A 21,015-nucleotide genomic window follows, 5' to 3' on the forward strand; every position below is an offset into this window, starting at 1 on the left:
GAAGGTGAAGATATTATATTTTGTAGATGATTCTCAGCTCGACTGGGAAAAAGCAAGCAACTATTCTCTATTTAGTTGTGTGAAGACTTGAGCAGCAAAACAGTTTTAGCTGTGATACTTAAGCTGTAATTCAAATGTTTCACAATGTAGTTTAAAGGCAGCAAGTGTAGCCAGGAAAAGCTAGTGAAACTACGTTACAGTAGGCCCAAAAACGCTACTGGAAAACAGGCTGAACTTTCTCTACTGGCCTAGCTGAAAGAGGCAGGGGTAGAAAAAAGAAGAAAAGTTAAAGGGTAGCGAGGCAGACAAGCGTAAATAAAACAATGCATATCATTTATCTGTAATCTTTATATCAGAGTCTTTTCCTTCCGTATCGGTGTCAGGACGAATCAATTAGGTCATTCATCCACATTCTCACAAAGGGAAAAACGCATCAGCAGCAACTTCTAATGTTTCCTTATGAAAATATGCAAAAAAGAAACAGTAACTATAATTGAAAGATTAAAGAAATGGAAGGCGGCCATCGAATCTGGCTCGCACCGTAGGTCCAAGCGATTTTAATGAGAGATGAAGAAAGGGTGATGTGGAGGTTTTCTTCACAGGTTCGGCCTGTTTGTTTAACAGGGAGCTTGGGTTACGTTCATTAAACCATGGGCTGCTGCTCCACTGTAAGGCTGTAATGCACACGTTATCAGACTGCGTGGCAGGAACAGTTTTGTACTGCCTGACTGTCGGCCTGGTCCACTGGCTGACTCTTTCTCGCTGGTCGACTTGAATCTTGACTGATTATCTGATGAGCCAGCTGGCTGACTAAAAGATCAAAAGACGGCATGAGCAAAAATTGAATTTGTTATTTCTTTCAAGATCAAAAATAGCCTCTGAAGGACCTTCATCAGAACAAATGAGTAACTCAGGACAACAATACTTCTCCAATGACAGTTCGGCAGCAGTGCTGGCTGGGGTTAATTACAGTTAAGGTTAATTGTCCATCAGTTCCAATTTTGGTTCTGGTGCATGTAGCAGCATCAAAACAGATCTTAACATTGGCCCTATACTTACTTGCCTTATGAGAGGAAATTGGGCTTAGCGCTGGTAATTTTCTTGCTGCGGTGGCCCACCACTGCTGAGGAAGTACATAGGAAATGCTGAGGGACAAGACAGACACTACTCACTACGTTGTCTGTGGTGGACTGACTGGCTCCCTGACTGACTCTGCTGACTGGTGGGCAGTCTGACTAATCCATGTAGCTGAATCACCAGTGTCTCTTTCCTCTTTACTTGTGAGGTACGAGGGTGTAAGAGTCAGGATTATTTTCCACTGCGTGGGGCTATGTAAGATTCATAAGTGCAGCTGGAGGTACTTTATATGACACTTGTGGCTAAAATATACAGACTGTGTGAAATCTGTAGGCCCTGAAGCCTGCAATATCATGTCCTTTTTTTTGGTTTAATTATACAAGTCTGTAGACATTGCTCCAAGTTGTCAAGCCAAACTAGAAAAATCACTTTTACAAATCAAATTTAGATGGTTAATAATTCTTCAATAAAATTCTCAAAAATCCTCCACTCAAAAATGTGTTTTCTTCTCTTCTCAGTTGGATGTTTGAGCTTCACTGTGTGCAGGATGATGTTTGTGTAGAATTTGACCCTAAAAGGCTGTTTTCACATTCATCTGCTGAAGGGGGAAAGTTTCTCTGCCCTCACCAAAAATCTGAGTTGAAGGCGTGTCCTTACGGGCAGGATTTGTGACATCATAAATAGTTTCGAAGCCATTTGCGGTCCATTATGCAACTTAGACAATTGTGATGTGGAAACTTGAAACCTCCAGTGCACGAACACTGAGAATGGACTTTTCAGTAAAGTAGGAGACATCTTGCATCCAGAAGTTACATTACATAATAAATTATTATTCAAAACAAGTATTGTTATGTCTTTAAATTAAAATCACTTATATTGAAAAGTGTGGCTCTTTCATGAGCTTTCTTTTTCAAGGTTGATTTACCCTCTGTCTTCAGATGTGCTGATATAGAGGCACAACAACAATGGGCTGTCTGATTTCTTTTTCCACAGCCAAAACCACCAAAGTAACAAGAGTAGGAAGTGAAGATTGGTAGTTTGCAGTAATGTACACGTAGAACCCAACATGATTGTCTTGAAATAGATGAAAGGGCATCTCTGCCTTGAACTTTGAGTGGCTTCTATCTTTTTATCATCTCCCTTCTGTTCACTCCTCCAGGCTACTCAGAGATAAGGTAGATGGCAAGGGAGACAAAGAGCCTGTACCTCCACCATCTCGCCTTCCCTTTGTAGCGCTCTCTCCATCACTGTTAGTCACACATGATTATGCCTTGTCGACTGCTGACCAAGTGTTGCTATTTGCCTGTAATAGCATGACAATCAGTGTCAATCTGTGCTGGGCTCCAAATATTATTCACTGTGTGCCCTTTGACTATGTGTTTAACATATGGTTAACATACACAGATGTACTGTGCACTGCTGATCTTGTTTAGACATCTATTCAATGTAAAAGAAGATGCGCTGTACAGTGTGTACATATAATGATATACACTTTTCCATATAAATACCTACTTGGCACAATATTACAGCCTACATCTAAAGGGTAAACAATTGACTATCTGCACTTTTTAAATCAGTTATTTTTCATTGGTGAGTATGTGGTTTTGAATTGTTTTCATGATTGACACCAAAGATGTGAATAAGATGAAGGGTTAGGAAAGAAAAGACTGATGGGGGAGGAGGTGATAGAGAAGAGAAAGGAGAAGAGACAAGGCAGTGAGGGATCAGCATTCATCTCCCTCAAGTGTTTCTGCTTCACCTTTAATCTATGGAAATGTATGGAGCAGATGAAGTATAATTGTAAGGTGGACTTTGACCATTAAAATCTCTCAAGTGCTAGTTGCAGGAGGGGCTAGAGAGAGATTCGGCAGTAATCACTATGGGTTCACTCCGCTGATGATGGGGAGGGAATTAATTTACCCTGGAGAAAAACAAATTAAGGCTCTACTCAGCGCAGCGCTCCGTCACACAATAGCATATATAAATATTTTATCTTGGGCGATCCAGGTTAGCAAAGGTTTAGTACATCTCCATTTACACAAGGGCCCGCTCTCCACGATGTGGCCTCCACTCCCCTCTCGGCTGTCCTCCTGATGATTGCCTGCTGTCCTCTCCTTCACCTCCCCTTCTTCCTTCTTTCACTTTCCTCACCACCTCTCCATCTTCCGGTAGTGTCTTTCTCTCTCAGTATTTCTCCTCCACTTGAACTCCCACTGTCTCTTGCATGCACTCTTCCTCCATCTCCACCAGTTGCTAAATGCAAAAATCCAAATATTCTTTCTCAAGACCAACTTGCCTGGCTCCGATGTCTTAATCCCTTCTGACACAGACATATCACTTGTTGACAGACAGTGTAGAATACACCGTGAAAAACAGGATTCAGCTGACACAGTTGAAAATGTCACAATGATTTATGGACCTATGTGTAAATCAAGTTTGGGGCTGTGCTGTATTATAGAAACGACTTACTTTTCCCATTCAAAGTAGAGCACTGATCCTGTTGGATATTTTGGATTGCTATAAATTTGCTCTGGCAAAATTATTGGGTTTGTTATTTTAGCTTCCTCTTTCACTTGCTTTCCAGTTTAACAATAAAACATTAGAGTGTGTCATACTATATTATAGGAAATAGAATAATATTGTAAAATAGCTTTCCACCAAATTGGACCTTACTAAGATTGCTGCTTGTAAAGAAATACCTTCAGTTATAGGTCCCCTGAATGCATCCACAGTTAGCAGTTAACCCACAGTTGGGTAGGTGCAGTATTTATTCAATTAATAATAATAACTACTCGAATGCTGTGTTTATCCTGAAATAAAATCATTTTTGTTTTTATCTATAGATGTTAGCCCTGTAATAGACTAGTCACTAATTCTAAGTCATGCATTCTGGGATATACTGGTATAGAAATGGATGGATCAACGTTTGACAGTGCCAGTGTGGGGGTCAAAGTTTAGCCAATGTTTTTTATTTAACAGTAATTCTGTTTCTATGACCAGTGGTGGATGTAACTAAATACATTTAAGTAGGCTACTGTACCTATGGACACATTTGAGTTACTTGTACTTTACTTTATGTGACATTTCATGCCGCTTTATACTTCTACTGCACTACATTTCAGAGGAAAATATACATTTTTTTTACTTGATTATGTTTATTTGACAGATATTACTAGTGACTTTACAAATTAAAATTTTACATAGAAAATATATGATGACCTTATAAAATATCATGAATTGTTACAGTTTAAGCTACTGAACAGTGTGTAACATAATATTAAAAATGAGTTCCACTTTGAACAAATAGGCGTACTCCATAAAAGTCTATCTACACAAGAGAACATCAGTGATAATATATTATCAGTAGGGGAGAATGGGGTTGGTAGTCACACTTTTTACTTTCATTTGAATCCCTCAAAAACCGTATCCTTAATAGATTCCCTTTCAATGTGTAGTGGAAGCCTAAAGTGTCAGGTAGGAATGGAGGAACGTTACTTTCCTTAAGTTTATCCTGTTCAAAAGATGTTGACTGTCAAATATGTTTTGTGCACTTGTGACAACCATCCGCATCATGAGGTTGGGAGTCACACTATAGGGTTGGTTGTCCCTATGTTAATTTAATGGAGAAAAAAAAATGGAGGCAATTTTAAAAATAATTTAAGAAAAAAGAATGTGATAAGCATCCCCAACTGGGATTTTTTGCTACCGGCAAGGCTAACAACCACATGTTGTAGCGTAGCTAAGAAAAAACTAAACTATAGCTCTTTCCTCGTACTTTTTTTTCAATTCAATTTTTATTTATATAGCACCAAATCATAACAGAAGTTATGTCAGGGCACTTTTCACATAGAGCAGGTTTAGACCATACTCTTTAATTTACAACCAAACATTCCCCCACGAGCAAGCGCTTGGCAACAGCGGCAAGGAAAAACTTCCCTTTAACAAAAAGACACCTCAAGCAGAACCGGGTTCTAGGTGGGCAGCCATCTGCCTTGACCAGTTGGGTTGAGAGAGAAAGAATTTTTTAATGGTAATAATTGTTTTATTATAAACCCATTGTGTAAAAACCTAGCAGAGAAACACCAAAGAGCTAGATATTTACATTTTGACATGAAAAACACTACAAGTCCTCTCACCTCAATGTCGAGTGTCTTACTCCTGAGATGACCTTGTCGGTGACCTCTAAACCCAATTCTGAAAATTTCAGCACCAACATTTTTAACAGCGCCCTCTAGGGAGCGACGTCTAATGAACGTGACAACCAACAGCGATCTCCCCTACATTTGCCAATAATAATTATATTTTAACTTAACTAACATTAACTTCACTAATGATTGCAGAGCTTTTATTTGTGTCTTACTGTGTGGTGTTGCTAATTTTACTTTAGTAGAGGATTAGATTTTTTTCCCCCACATCTGTCTGTGACAACCTCTCTTTGACTCACAATGGTGTTGAAATGAGCGTCACAAGTGTTAATGTGCTGACGTCTTGTTGCTGTTGTTGTTGTTGTTGTTGTCAACAAAGTGAAGCAATTAGAGCAGCAGCATGCCAGTAATGACTGCGGTGCGGAGGGAGCGCACGAGGCCAGGGCGACACCCGGCGTGAGAAACAGCACGCGCCCCTGCTCTGTGTCCCACCTCGCAGGAACGAGGCTCGCGCTCTAATGAGAGGGATTTAATGGATTTATAGCGGTGGAGGATTCCTGTGTGTCCGCAGGCTCTTGGCTTCGCCGACTAGAAACGTCTGTAATAATTGGTGAGCCGCCTCCACATTAACACGAACCAAACAGAGAGAAAGAGAGAAAAAAAACTCTCCTCTCCACTGCTTTCCCACGGCCATGATGAAAACAGGTAGCCCAGGCCAACACAGATGCTGCATGAGCAGGCAGGGCAGGACTGTAGGAGTTACGTGAAAATTGGTGTGTGAAAATTTGAAGACGTGAAATTTCACAACGAAGGTAATTTTCCCACGTTTCTTTCAAGGACGTTGGTTTTTCAGGTTCTGTATCATAAAGTGAGGTTTGTTACAGTATAAAGTGGAGATGTCGGCAATGACAGACCATGGTGGCAGCACAAACATCTTGTTAACCAGAGTCTTCATTAGCCGTCTGTACCGGTAGGCAGGTGTGTGGCTAGTAAATAGGAAGTTAACATATGATATTTATTGGAAAAGACATGGGTTAAATATATATAAGTGCATATTATAACTGATTATACTACATCATTAGTGAGTGTCTTTATGTTATACATGGACACTTATAGTAAATAAAGAAAGAAATAGATAAAGCCAAGGCCTTATGGAAAATTAAACACACTTTAGATATCAAGCTTTTAATAAAATAGGCTACATTTTTATTTGTGTTGGTGAATGTTTCATTTCTCACTGAAGGCCGCACTTGCCTTTTTTATTATAGATTAAGCAGCACAGTTTGTGGCTTTGACTGCCTGGAATTCCTCTCTGATCCAACCTTTTCATACAGGGTTACTTACCAGCTGTCACTGAGTCATAGTGTCCTCTGCTTTGTTGATCAATAGGCCTAGTCTGGTAATTTATTGTTAATATGTCCATTGATCAGTTGTCCTCTGGGACCAGATAGAGAAACAGCACTTAAGCCTAGTGTTCAACTAAATCCTTGTGTGACATCACATCATAAAGTAAAATTGCCATGGTGAGGCAAATCATTAAGATGTAAATAATTGAATGGATGAATTAAAGCCTCATTAATCAAATATATGAGAGCAAAATCTTATCCTCTAATTATTTAACAGTTATTGGTAATTTAATACAATTTTAAGCAGCCAGTAATTTTACATATACTAAAAAATATATATTTCATAATGATTTTTTTTTTTACATTTCTTGTGTTAATGTTATGCTGGCATAAGAAGAAAATATTTGATTTTATATTTCCACATGCATTCATAACAGATAACAAACATATCAACATTTATATCACATCTGTCCTGCCTCCCAAACCTCATCTGATTTTGATAGATTACATCAAAATGGAAACACACAAAACCATGAACACTTATTGAGTTAACAAGTTAAATGCGCCTTTCCCCTCTACGTTTCCCACTCGCAGGCTGAGGAGAATTTCAGGACAAAAGAAACATTTAGTGTCTGCTTGTTTATTCCTCTGCTCGCTCTGTATTTATTCACTCTTGTCACTCATCTTTTTTTCTCCTCTCTCCACCTCACTCTCCCCTGCGGCTTTCTCTCACACAGGCAGTGTGATGGCGCTGCAGCAGAAAGAGAAAGATCTGGGTGACCATCTGAAACCAATTATGGCTGCGCTGCAGCCACCCAGAAACTCAGTGACGGATGGGGATCTTGTATTTATAGCTGGGGTAATTGGCAACACGCAGACACACACACACACACACACACACGCATAACACGCACAACACAGGGAAGTACAAAGAAATAGACACTTTTAAAAGTACACACATAAGGCACAGTTTGTGTTTACAGTCAGGGATAGACATCACATACACATAGACACACATGCTCTCTCACAAACACACACACCATGTGCAGGCCTCACAGGCAGCAGAAAAGGTGCACACTCCCTCGGTGCATGTCTTGCTTGCAGTCAGAGTGATGCAGCCTGTGCATGAATCAAAGACCATTGTCATGGGAAGACAAATAAGGCTCAGGGATGGCCAGAGAGGCGTGTTTGTGTTTTCCACGGTCTAATCAGAGCTGATGTTTACAGCTGATACTGCAGTCAGGACAGAGGTTGTACATCTCAGCTATCTGTCTCGGCCTGTCAGCTCGTCAAACATGCATGTGAAAACATATACAAAACACATCTGCCTCTTGTTAAGCACCATAAATGGCTGCCATGTGGTCTGCTGATAAATAGGCCGGTCTATTTATTGGAGCACAACAAATTGGCTACAAACACTGACAAGGAATCGAAGAACTATAAATATTGCGACGTGATGAAATCTTTAAATGTGCTGCAGGTATTTTACAAGGGTTCCACTCCTTTCCTTTTTTATGAAGTTGGAGGTATTTCTTTTGACTGCTCTCTTCTTTCACACACTGCCTTGTTAAATAGGTAGGGGGACAATGGCACTCTCACACTGGGCAGGTCCGGGGCTGAGTGTGTGTGGAAGGCTTGGCCGCACTAAAGCTGAGCAGATCCGCCACTTGAGAACGATAAAGAGCCCTGTTACACCCGAACTCTCAGAGAGATGTAACCAGAAATTCCTGAATGAATCAGCAACAGACAAGCCCTAAACCCCGTGTAATTACATATTTGGAGTTTATCGGGGTTTATGCGAAAATGCACAAGTTTCCCTTCCCTGGTGGTCCTTAAACACATCCATATGTCCAGCATGTTTCCATTTCTGCTCCTCCCTCCGCTCTCTCTCCCCCCTCCTTTATCTTCCACCTCCTATTTTCCCTCCATGAAAAATGGCTGCAGTGTACAGATGGGTGATATGACCCGTTGGAGTGGTGTTTTCCTATTGTTAAGTTGTTGTTGACTCTCTAGACTCACAGTGTGACAGAACCAGTTTGGTGTTTTGGAGTGCGTCGAGGCCATCAGCACCGGGCCAGAGCTCTTGGTGGAGCTGTGTGCAAACAGAGGAAGCCGCAGCCTGTCCACATCGCACAGACGGGAACACACACACAAATCTGGGGAGGCCTTTCTATCGTGTGTGGGCCGTTTTTTTTTTTTTCATTTCTTTTCCTCCCTGTCTGCCTCTCTCTCTCTTTCTCTCTCTCTCTCCTTCTCCCTGCTTGAGAAAACTGATCTGTTTTAAAACACGTGCTAAATATTACCATATTTACATTTTCCTGTTTCAAGAAGGCAGCAAAGGGGGAGTGTGTGGTGTGGATTTTTCTTGTCTTTTTTTTTTTTTTTCAGTGGGAAGGTCTCCGTCCGGGGTTAGGCTCTGTTTGAAACTTGAAACCTTTTTCATGCTTATTTGTTTTATGATTCTGCAGGGCACTGTGTTTACACTAAGAGTGCAACATCTGGATTAGATAATTTGTTGGGAATTAACCGAGCCCGAATGCTTATCGACCCCATCTGATTACATCTGTTTGATGTTTGGTGCTTTTTTTCAGCATTCATTATTTTTCAGCGGGCTCAGCCGGTATTCAGTTTTTGCTGTACATTTTTGTTTGATATGTTTTCAGACAAATGGAGGATTAACACTGCACAGCATTAACCTTTCCTCTAATCACTGGCAGCAGCAGCAGGCCCTCCATGCACTGTCACATCTCTCCAGTCGCAGTAATGCTGGCCTTTCCATAATGGCTTATTCCCAATTAAATCTCAATGGGAATGTTTGACTTTCCAGTGATGCAAGAGCCGACTCAAGTGGACATGTCAGCAACAATGGCTGCCATGGTTGCGCCCAACATTAAGAGGACACATTAACTGATTACATCTTCTTCTTCCTCACAAAACAATCGAGACGCCAAGGATGTTAATACTATGTAAAAGGCAAAAATCAGTAACTAAAGTTAATAAAATATTGATTAATTATTAATTTATCTAATCCCTACCCTTTGGAATATTACAAAATACAAAGAATTGGTGACTCATAATGACTGTTGAGGATCTATCAGTAATGCTTGATGTCAGGATTTTGTTATTGTCCTATAATTATAATAATTTTCTCTTGGTGTAACTCTCTATTTCACTCTCCTCCCTGTCTCCACCCTTCCCTCATTTTTTATTTTTCTTCTTCTTTTGTTTTCTTCTGTATATTTGAGTATCTACAACAGCAGCTAGTATACTTAACTCTGTCACTCACTATCATTATTGAGTTGGTGGTCCCACATAGTACAAATTTTACGCAGCTACTAAGACAGAATGAGCCTTACTGCTGTATCACTTGAAGTTTTTTTGGGTTGATAGACCACAACATTCCCACACTAAAAAAAATCTCAAATCCTTGGAAAGTCATTTTAGCACCAAACTAGCTGCTTCTTTTTGTATTATGTGATCCAAGATGTCTTAATGTCTTAAAGGTGCATTGGGTAGGATTTCTTGGGCATCTAGCGGTGAGGTTGCAAATTGCAACCAACCTTCCAAGCATGTAGGAGAACCTGGCTGGTGGCCATGAAACCTGCGAAAAACATGAAAGGCCCTCTCTGGAGCCAGTGTTTGGTTTGTCCTCTGTGGGCTACTGTAGAAACATGGCGGTGCAACATGGTGGACTCTGTGGAAGAGGACCCGCTCCCTATGTAGATATAAAAGGCTCATTCTAAGGTAACAAAAACACAAGGATTCTTATTTTCAGGTGATGATATACTAATTAAAACATACTTATGAATATTATATTCCATTTCTGCCAAGTCCGTTCTTCTAGATGCCACTAAATTCTACACACTGCACCTTTTAATAAACATTTTTTTAAAAAAATGTTTGCTAACAATAAGTTAATATCACATGACAAATGATATGACATTTATTTCTAGCTCTTCTCTGTGCTACTGACTTAATCTGACTAAAAACATGTCCCCTCTGGCCTTTATCTGGCTTTATCTCCATGCTACGATCCATTACAAAGCTGCCTGCTGTCCCCTGGGTGATCTGCCCTGTCCCCTCATCTGGCCGGGCTGCTGTGATTCCATCACTCCCGTCGAGCCACACAGAAAGATTAGTCAGACTCTATGTACAACAGATGTGTCCAACACTTGATTTGTGTGTGTTTTATTGACTCTGGCCATCTGTTAATACAGTTGCTGGTTCCTCCTCTTGTGTTTGTTGATGCACACAGACAGGGGAGCCGAGTGCCAGAAGAAACATTCGTTGAAGGAGAAATGAGAGATAAAGAGAGACAGAGAGAGAATGGAGTAGGAGATAGGAGGGTAATATTTTATAAAAATCTGCTGATTTAAGTGTTAACCTGTGACCTGCTCTATTCCTGCATATAGAGCAGAGACATTTGTGCTTGTTTTTAGTTTAGTCGAAGCATTGTATCAGGAGAGTGTGGTGCACACAAGCAGTGTTCGTTGATGAATGAGTCTCAGATGTTCAGTGCTTTCAGAAAACAGTGAGAGCTCAAACCCCTTCACTAGGAGGAAAGTGAAAGATTGCTTTAGATATCTGAAATTCCTCACGGTACCATTCCTTAGATTCCCTCTCAACACTGAAAGCACATAGGAAGCAGTTGCTGTCAGGATTCCTTGGATTGTCCATTTGTGTGTGTATAACTGTGCATATATGTGCCTGTGCATGCTTATGTGCATTGCAGGAATTTCTGACCATGCAAAAGGATGATAATGTGCAACAGTTGCAGTCAGTTGTGTTGGGTTGTTGTCTCGTGTTTTCTTGGACATTCCACCAGATTCCTTGTCTCCCTCCTTTCTGTGTCACTCCTCCTCACAGTCTTCACTCCCATGGTGTCTTTTTCCCTCTCCTCTTGTCTCACATAACACTTGTATGAATGCTTTGGAAGCCACAGAGCTTATGAAAACTTTTGCCTCACATTAATTATCCTCTGTCTCTCTAAAATGCCTAAAAGGTGAGATAGATAACATCTTAAAGCTTAACCTACTCACTCAGCAAGAATTGCATCATTTAGTTACCCCAATCTCAGACAATATTTTTAGTCTGATCTGTTTTATCTGTCCTCTTCTCGCTGGCTGCCTCCTTCCCTGCATTCCTCCCACTCGTCTCCTGTGAAGCTGCCCACTGAATGGAAAGTTCAGAATGGTCTGCATTTTGCTCCCTGGCTCTTTTACGACAACAGTGATGTTGCTTTTTGCTACCCTCTCTGCCGTGTCATGATGATGTGATTTCTTGACACAGGCGTCACTTGGCCAGTTGAAACTCCAGAACTTCTTGTGAACCTGCTGAAAGGGAGGTGGCGTCCGGCCTGGGTAAACACAGAGTGCGGGGGGAGCCAGGGACACAGCCTGTTGGTCCTAAATGTGGAAGAGAAATGTCCAATAATCGGGCCTGTGGGGAGCGAGCAGGGCCAAGGCTAACCCTTACACATGCTCAGTGGGAGCAGACATAGCAGCGAAGTTGGATCACAGCTGCTCTAAAGGGACGTATAGGTATCAGACAGAATTTGGACCTGGGTCTTGCTAGTAGGACAAAAATTTCCAGGGAGCAGTATCCTCTTTGCAAGGCAGCAAAGTTCAATTCACTTTTAAGTCAACCTACCAAGTCGTTTTTTTGAAAATATAAGATGAAACTTAAATTACTGTTATAACCTATAAGGGAGTGATTGAGGATCAGGTGTATGTTCTCATCTAATGAATTGCAGTATTAAATTACATGTTAAACTGCAAATAAATTGACCTCAACACCACAAGGGAGACATTTAAGCTGTACATGATCGCAGGCATGGCTGCACCGCTACTTATGTGTCCGCCCTTTGTCCTGTACATTCATCCCACTGAAGAGGTATGGATATCGCCCTTCTTGCTTTTACCTCGTTGACTCTCTGTTCCCCCTTCAACTCTGACCGTTGAAGGCAGCAGCAGCAGGGGTTCATGGGAGAAAAAAAATTCTCACACAGAGAAAACACTGTGTTCAGCACAGAGCTAGAGGTGTTAACAGTTGCGTCTATGCGAGGGATATCTTAGCCAGACTTGGCTCGAATAGCGTTCAGAAATAATTCGCATTGCATCTTTCGACCTGCGTGAAGTGCCAGGTGGGTTGGGTTTACCCAGTCAGAATAACTCAGATGGTATGAGGAAGATAAGTAGACTTAATTGACTGTAGTATGTTTGTCTAAACTTTTTGGCACTGCCTTACGCGGTAACTTCTACCCACCCAGCACCTGCAGGATTAAACAATATATTTATGTAGACAGATATATGAACACCATGCAGTGTTTAGGTGGATAGAAAAATACTGGCTGAAAAATTATAATACTGTGGTCATATTGTGTAATGAGTTATAATAAAATCTTGTAACAAAATTGCAATGATATCTAATTTATTTATAGATTGAACATAGGAATTTTGAGTCTCAATTAGCTCATGTCATGTAGCTATTTATTCTAACACAAAGTACCATTTAATGGTTGGAAAGAAATCTGTGTTTTATTTTCTGAGTTGTATTTAAGCACGCAATGACAGCATGTTAAATACGCTGAAGTCATCCACTTTCCCCGCAGTGGCCAACCCTTTTCTTTGTCATTGTGTTGTAGGAAATAAAACCCTTTTGAACTTGTTCTGGTTCAGCCCCGTGGCCACTTGCTCCATGTCAAACCCCAGTGCTACCTCACAACCTCCGGGAAGCAGTTAATGCTTTAATTGGCACTTAATTAGTTAATTGTCCCCAGCGTTGTTGGGGAGGGGGGTAAAAAGGGTGACGGGGCTTTGGGGTGCAGGTGAGGGTGGAGAGGATTGGCCCAAGGTGCTTCCTGTGTCACATCACCAGTGGAGGTACCCATCAGCCCCTTTGAACTGAGACACAAACACTGGAAACACTTTCATCGGGCCGATGTGTCATCACAGCCGGGTCCCATGTATATGTATGGGACTGTCTTAAAATATACAAAGTCCAATTTGCCCGGGACAGGCCAACCTCAGGATAATGAATCACATGTGATGTGTATCTGATATGCAGCCTGAGTCATCACCAGATGTTTCAACAGGATTACTTCCAGTTCTGGGGACGAACATTGGATTTTCAAAGAGAAACCAACAACTCCCCATCAAGAAAGACAAAGAAGAGAAGTCAACAAACATTTCCCACCACGATGAGTAAAACATAAGGGTTTATAAAAAATGCTGTACTGGAATGCTCAGTGCCTCTGGAAGGCAGACCAAAGTGTTTCTTGGGTCTATAATTGGGGGTACACATGCCAAATGAGAGGAGTTTTGAGGTCAAGTACAGAAGAGGAAGTAACTTGGGCACCAGACCTTCAGATAAAAGCTTACAGGTGCGACTAAGTACAGTCTTACATATGTAAGCAAGCTGTGATGCTTGTTTGTTCTGGTGTCTGTTTGTATGTGGAAAATGCAGCTCCCAACACATAATGTGTTTGCGCAGTCAAAGCATAGCATGTACTCTGGATAACATTCCCTGTCTCCTTCACTTGGCAAAAACACATATGAACCTGTGTGAATTTGTGAACCCATGTGCTAACCTCAGTACACTGACACACAAACACACGCACAACACAGATTGTTGCCTCTAATTCTTTCACACATGGAAAAATAATTCACAGTTTCTTGAATTTAAATCTCTACTTTGCAACAGGAGTCCCATCCGGATCAGAGTTGTTTTCTCAGAGATTAATGATTTAGTTGGATTTTTTTTTTGGAGGGGGGGGTAAAGATGGGAATCTTTTTTTTGTGTGAAACTGTGTGTGGCTTCCTGCGTTTGCCCGTGTGTTTGCACCCGTGTGTGTGCATCAGAGAGGGACTCCCAGCAGGCAGTGTTGTTGTAGGTGAGGGTGAGGAGCCCCCTGATGGGCAGCTGTGGCAGAGAGGCCAGCTTTGATCAAAGGCCCAAGAAGAGGAGGAGGGAGGGAGAGCAGCAGGCTGTCCAGGAGAGAGAAGAGGTGAAGCAGAGCTGCAGAATGGGGGACCCGGGGATGATGGTGTCTGTAAGCCAATGGTGGGACCCCTCAACAACCAAGAACAAACACCTGCTACCTTCATACTCGGTCTGGAATACTCCTGTCAAAGTATTGTAATGTTGTAACTTGTAGTGTTTGTGGGGGAAAGTGTTGTAAAATAGATCTGATGAAAGTGAATTTTCTTTCTAAATTAATTCCCTTTTGTATCACTGGAGCGCCGTTTTAGATGATGCCTAATCTGACTCCATTTCTGCATTAGATTTCCTCTTCTGGTGAGATGAAAAAAAAAGCGGGGTGTGCACTGCACGCTGCACAGTTTTCCAAATAATTGAATAATGTATTTATTCAATAGGCTCAGGGCAGCATATTGATTGTCGACAGATTGAGTTACGCGGGGAATCTGTGGGAAGTCTTGCAAAAAGAGACGACCTAACCAAGGGCATGTGTGCAAGGAGCCGTGTGGCCAGACAAATGTATTCAGACGAAATTCATGTCGCTTAGGTCATTCTGGCTTCACATTTGCCTTGAGGGAAATGTATTTAATTTAGACTCTCAGTTCCTCTACGCTTTGGCTGCGACCTTTTGGTAGACTTCATTTAGCTATTCTGGGTTTTCAGATCATATTTAGCTGAGGAGTATAGGAGTGATTTGTGTTTAAAATTAGTTTTTAAATGTTTTGCTCTCATGATAAATTTCACTTTATTTCTCAAAAATGTTAAACATAACAATATTAAAATTCAATTCATATTTTTGCTAATAAATCTGTCCAAAACCGGTGTGAATTTGAATATTTCATTGTAATAACTATTGGCCTGTAGAGATTTGGGGCATTTTTAGCAGCTTTTGCTACATTGTGGACATTCTTCCAAGCTCAGGAGCAGAGAAATTATATTTCAACAAGAAATAAACTCATGAAAGTAGTCTTTGAAACACGAGGTCGCGCAATCTTGAAAACACGCCAACTTTTCTCTGTCAAGCAAAACTACAAACATCCCTCTAAAGCCAGGCTTCATTGGTCTTGACGCACCCGAGAGAAAATTCAATTTGACACAATAAATTAATACCAGTCTGTCTTAGATGTAAAACATTTGTAAAATGGCTGTGGGCGCTTTTTTCTTTTTGATTTAGGGGTAGTCTACTACATTATTCCATACAGTAATAATAATAATAATAATAATAATAATAATAATAATAATAATAATAATAAAAAAAACAATTATTATTATTATTATTATTATTATTATTATTATTATTATTATTATTATTATTATTAATGTTGTTTTTACACATTAGTCCTGCTTTATAGGTTACTTTATTTTCGGGTTTTTGGCACAATTTTAATTAGTTGAATTTCAATGTAATTGTATTTGTAGTCAAATTCATAAACAACTAAATAAAAAAAATAAATAAGGTATTTCAATATCAGTTAATCGACCATTTAGAATTAATTTAATTGTTCCAATCAAATATCTCAGGCAAAATATGCTGATCAAATTAAGATGTTTTAAATGTGAATTAAGAATTATGTAATGGATGATGTTATTTGGTGGCCCAGGAGTTATGAATCACAGCAACACTGACTGTTTGGAAATGGAGAACATGTGTTTCAGCTTTGCCTGCATGATGCAGCTTCACGCCGTTGTGCGCTTAACAATGATGGAGAATTGTTTTATTAACCCCTTCATTCACCTGCATAATGTCGTTTTTCTCTGTTACAATGAGTGACGTTTAAATAAGGATGAAGACGGATTAGGGCAGAGGTTTAAAAAAAAAAAGAATGAAATCCGGCCTCTGCTGGACCTTGAAAATGGGTGTTAATAAATGTAGGCAGGTCAGCCTTTGTTGGCAGGAGAAATCCTGAATGCGAGAGTGAAGTTATGACAGATGAGTGGGGGCCACTGGTGTGTGCAGCCTGCATGGCAGCAAACAGACAATTAAAGGCAGCCTGATAGCTGTAATTTACCTTACAGTTCCTCACATGCCATTAGTGTTGCAGAGTAATGACTGTATCATTGCGCTGCACATTACACAGACTGGCTCAGGCAGACTTTGCCCTTTTAAACAAGACATTCGGCCCCATATTAGGCCTTAGAGTTTTCTTGGGTGAACATTTAGTTAAATTGGACTTTTTTTTTGAACAGCCATCGCTACTAAAACAGACATTTGGCAGATCGCCTCATTAGTGTCAGGAAAATTACCATAACTCCACACAAAACAAATGGAAACAAACCGATTAGCATTTGATTAAACGAAATTAGCTACTTTTTTTTTTTTTTTTTTTTACCATAATTTAAGTGTTCACAAAAAACACGAGTTTGAGAACTAATGCGTGCGACTTGTCAGGATGCAAAATATATTCTCAGTGTTCCTCTTCATTGATGCTAAAACGGACATTGACTTCCGTTATAATTATGGCCGTGTTGATCTCTATAGAGAGAGAATGACGCTTGTCGGGCCACAAGCCTGCTGCGCTGCATGCAACGGGGAACGCTGGCCCTGTGCAGAGCTGTTTAGTGTGGTTTCATTGCCATATGCGCCGCCTGTCCTGCATGATGCATGTGCGCCTTGTGGGGTACACTAAAAAAGAAAAACAACAATTAGACATGAATGTGTGTGTCCAAACAAACGAATCAAAAGGCCCGTTGTGTTTGTGGGAAGATGACTGGTGGGGGGAGAGATCATCCCCCTTCTCTCTTTCTCCCTGAGCTGACCCCGCGTTTGAGTCCTGCGGTGCGAGGCCGACACACACAGATGGGCTGCAGTCTCTCTTTTCTGTCGCTGCTCTCACTCTTTCATTATCTGTCTGTTACTCACAGTTCAATTCCTATGAATTCAGTTAAGCTTAATTCAACTCAATAACTCAATGCAGTTCAGTTCTCTTGCGTAGTCTTTGCATGGCTGCCTTAAATTATGGTCTATCTATCTATCTATCTATCTATCTATCTATCTATCTATCTATCTATCTATCTATCTATCTATCTATCTAGAACAAAGAGCACATTTCTCTGTCTCTCCACCAGCAAACATCAGATCAGTCAGTCAGTCCACGCCTGCATGTCCCAGAGAAATAAAAATACAGTGTTGTTATGGTTTTCCTGCAGACACGTGAGGATGTGGTTGCGCTCCATCAAATATAATAACAGGACCAAACAACTGCCATGCTTAGGTCATCTGGTCCTAAAACAATATGAAGCGTAATGATTTACAGAAGATGCTACCCATGTTTGAAAATGGAAAATAAAAGCAATAAAAGAACAAGCAGTAAAATAAACAACAATAAAGAATTAGACTTAAAATCACAGAGTCTGACATCACAGCATTTTTTTGTTTTATTATATCCCACAGATGTTATATATATAAAAACAGAAAATCACCACATGGATTGGATAATGTTTTGGTGTTTATTTATCCTGAACTTTAAATGTGTTTTTTGAATTGAATAGTGTGAGGGTATGGCTTGGCTGTGGGCCACAGTCGCTGATTTGAAGTTATGCTAAAGCAATAAATGTGCATTTTCCACAAACTTTAAATGCATGTGTGGAATCTCAGCACAGCTTGTGTGGGCCTGCAGCGGGGAAAACCTCATGTCCGTTTAGCTCTGCTGTCCCGACGCTAAACTGCCTCAGCCCCAGCCATGGTTTCGGTCCCTCTCAACCTCCCAAGCTGCTCAAAAAAGCTCCAGAAGTGCATCCAGTCTGAATAGACCCGGGGGCCAACAAAGCGGTGTAGCCGTGGGGCCCCGGCCGCGCAGGGTCTGTGTTTGCAAGCCTCCGGTGGTTGAGATGAGGCGGTGCATGGGGCTGGGGGGCTCCCACTGCATTAGGCAGTAGGCTAATAGGTTTGGGATGACCTAAACGATTTGTTGACTGGGACAATAAATCTGTTGTGTGTTTCTTGGCATGCTGAGGGGAGGATTACAAGTTGTCACACAAAGGAATGCAAATTGCAAGCCAAACTCTCCGAGAGGCCTGTGGAGTAGCCAGCTATTTAGAGCATTTGTGCGGATCTGTGCCTCTCTCTCTCACTATTTTATGTTTCTCTATTAGTCCTAATAACTGTGAAGAGCCTGAGAGTAGCCACTGTATTCATCTCAAATCAATGGCTTTCCCGCACCAGACCCTATAGACCTCCACATTTGCATTCTATCGAGTGAGATGACCAGCAGGACAATTGGCGTTAAGTCTCTTTCAGGCGGCCAAATGGAAATCTTGAATCCTAAATGACATTTTCCCTCAGCCCTCTTTCTAAAATACACTCTCCATATTATTTTCTGTGCTGAGTTTTCTGAGCAGTATATATATAACACATAATAGTTCAGTTTTGGCCATTAGTGGAGATATGGGATGGGAACCTCCAAACATCAGACATAAATGTCAAATGCTTTGGCTTTGGAATGGACTTGTGAAGATGTCTGATCAGAGACTAGAAAAGATATTTAATTGGGACATTTTGCATGGTCATCCCTGAGCTAATGAGTTGAAATCCTTATTTTATTTGAACAATCTGTCATTCATTTTCCAGAGCAGGTTACTCTGTGATATTTAGGAGATGAGGAGTAAAATGTTTCTCCTGTAGAAAGAAAAATGGTCTGTTGATATATGGTATAAACAAAAATGACTAACTAATTGTCTCATAAAGAATAGCTACAGTGTAGAACCTAATGTAGAGTATAATTTAAACAAAAGACAAAGATCCCTATGTGCACAGTTACATTCAGGAACATAATTAGCCCTAAAGACCGGCAGGTTTAACGCCACTCCAGAAGAGGACAGACTTTGTTTGCTGCGTTATCTCAGTGAGAATGATGTTCATTCTTTTGTTTTACTGTCCTGTCTATGAGGACGTAAGGGATGCACTTTTATGAAAATGTCCTGTGTTGATTTATTTGGGCTGGATGAAAACCCTGAGTTGTGCCTCAGGAAAGGAACCTTTTTTGTAGCAGATTTTATTTGTCAAGCTTGAGAGAGAAGGAAGAATATTTTGTTTAAGACCCAGCTGTAAAATAATCTGTGATTTTGTAATGAAATGAAATGTTTGACCACTGCAACAGTACTTATGGTGTCTTGTAAATCCATGAGGGTTGGACACTTAGTGTGCATGACACGAAAATAAAAGAAAATCAATCAAACATAGTATTACTTTTTTTTTCTTACCCCTTTTTGTTTTTTTACTCACTTTTTTATTTATGGTGCAATTTTTTTTTTTTTTTTAGATTTTTTCACTTTTGGCTCATTGTACACCCTTCAATGATTCAACTGAAGCTGAGTTTTGCAGTGCTCAGTTCCCAGTCTTCATTTATGGGCTACCTCCTCCTAGTGACTGCAGGATGAAGTACAAGCCTCCTAAACGAGAGCCCATCAGCTGAACTGCATCAGCAACAGCAGCTCGACCCTGTTTCAGTGAACAGCCTAGTAGCACAATTCTCAGAGATGTTTTAGCCACATTCTACTTTCAACAGGCAATGTTTGACTATATAGGCCACTTGACAAGTAGGTGTTTGAGCACTGACAGAAAGCCTCACTTCACTGGCGGTGCTTTAAAGCCCCTTTTTTTTTCTTCCTGCAGTGTAAAACCGGACTGTGCGTTTGTGCGCCAACTTTCTGTCAGACAGCAGATGCCTGAGGCCGGGTGGACGAAACCGCAGGACACGGATCAACACGGAGATAGCGGAATTATTCCTCTCAAATCTCAGCAGTAGTCGATCTGACCTACCGCTACTTGAGCTGAGAGAAATTACAGACTGCAGAAGCTGCCGGCTCGAGTTACCGCAGTGTATCATGCGATCATCCCGACACAAACTCTCACTAAAAGTCGTAATGAATTTCGCTATAAAATGAACCATCGTTAATTAGATTTACAACTTTGACTTTTTCGCCACTGCGATATTTTCAGGTAGTGGAATTATAGACTAAGTGACACTACAAGATAAGCCATCATTCATATTTATATTTAGTTTCCCCAAATGTGCAGACACATGTAGGCTCAACAACAATATACCAATTATAAGTAATCAATACGGGCAACATTATCATTGAAAGAAAATAAAAGTGCTGAGGAACCATTGTAGAGTAATTATTATTTGGATTGTTTGTGGTTTCATCTCTCAAATATCTACATTTACATACAGTAGATAGCTTATGTCCACACAATATGATGGAAAAATATTATTTGAAATATCTAAAAATCACAAGTGTATTTGTTTAAGTATTGCGGCTTATCTTGGATGTCTGTAGCGTATAGTTCAACATAATAATGCGCGTACACCTCGCTGCCTGTACATGTGGGATATGCACAATGTTTAATCGGGACAATATTCTGCTCCAGGTTTAATCTTTGTAAGTTGAAGCTGCTTCAGAGGCTGTTCACCTGATTCCTCTAATGAGCTCTGATGGTTGATTCATAACTGTGATTGCAAGAGTCAGTT

The 21,015-nt window shown here is 40.6% G+C and overlaps 1 long non-coding RNA gene across 2 annotated transcripts; it reads left to right on the forward strand.

Moving 5' to 3' along the window:
* The first annotated feature begins 5,539 nt into the window (after positions 1-5,539).
* On the forward strand, positions 5,540-20,654 carry LOC137187874 (uncharacterized). 2 transcript variants are annotated; one of them, XR_010929285.1, is made up of 3 exons: positions 5,540-5,832; positions 7,306-7,427; positions 9,232-10,798. It is a non-coding gene; the product is annotated as an uncharacterized lncRNA (long non-coding RNA). The 2 variants fall into 2 exon arrangements; XR_010929286.1 differs by lacking the exon at positions 9,232-10,798 and adding an exon at positions 20,157-20,654 and having other exon boundaries at positions 5,542-5,832.
* Positions 20,655-21,015: the final 361 nt, after the last annotated feature.

This window comes from Thunnus thynnus, chromosome 8 (assembly GCF_963924715.1).
Source record: "Thunnus thynnus chromosome 8, fThuThy2.1, whole genome shotgun sequence".
NCBI lineage: Eukaryota > Metazoa > Chordata > Actinopteri > Scombriformes > Scombridae > Thunnus > Thunnus thynnus.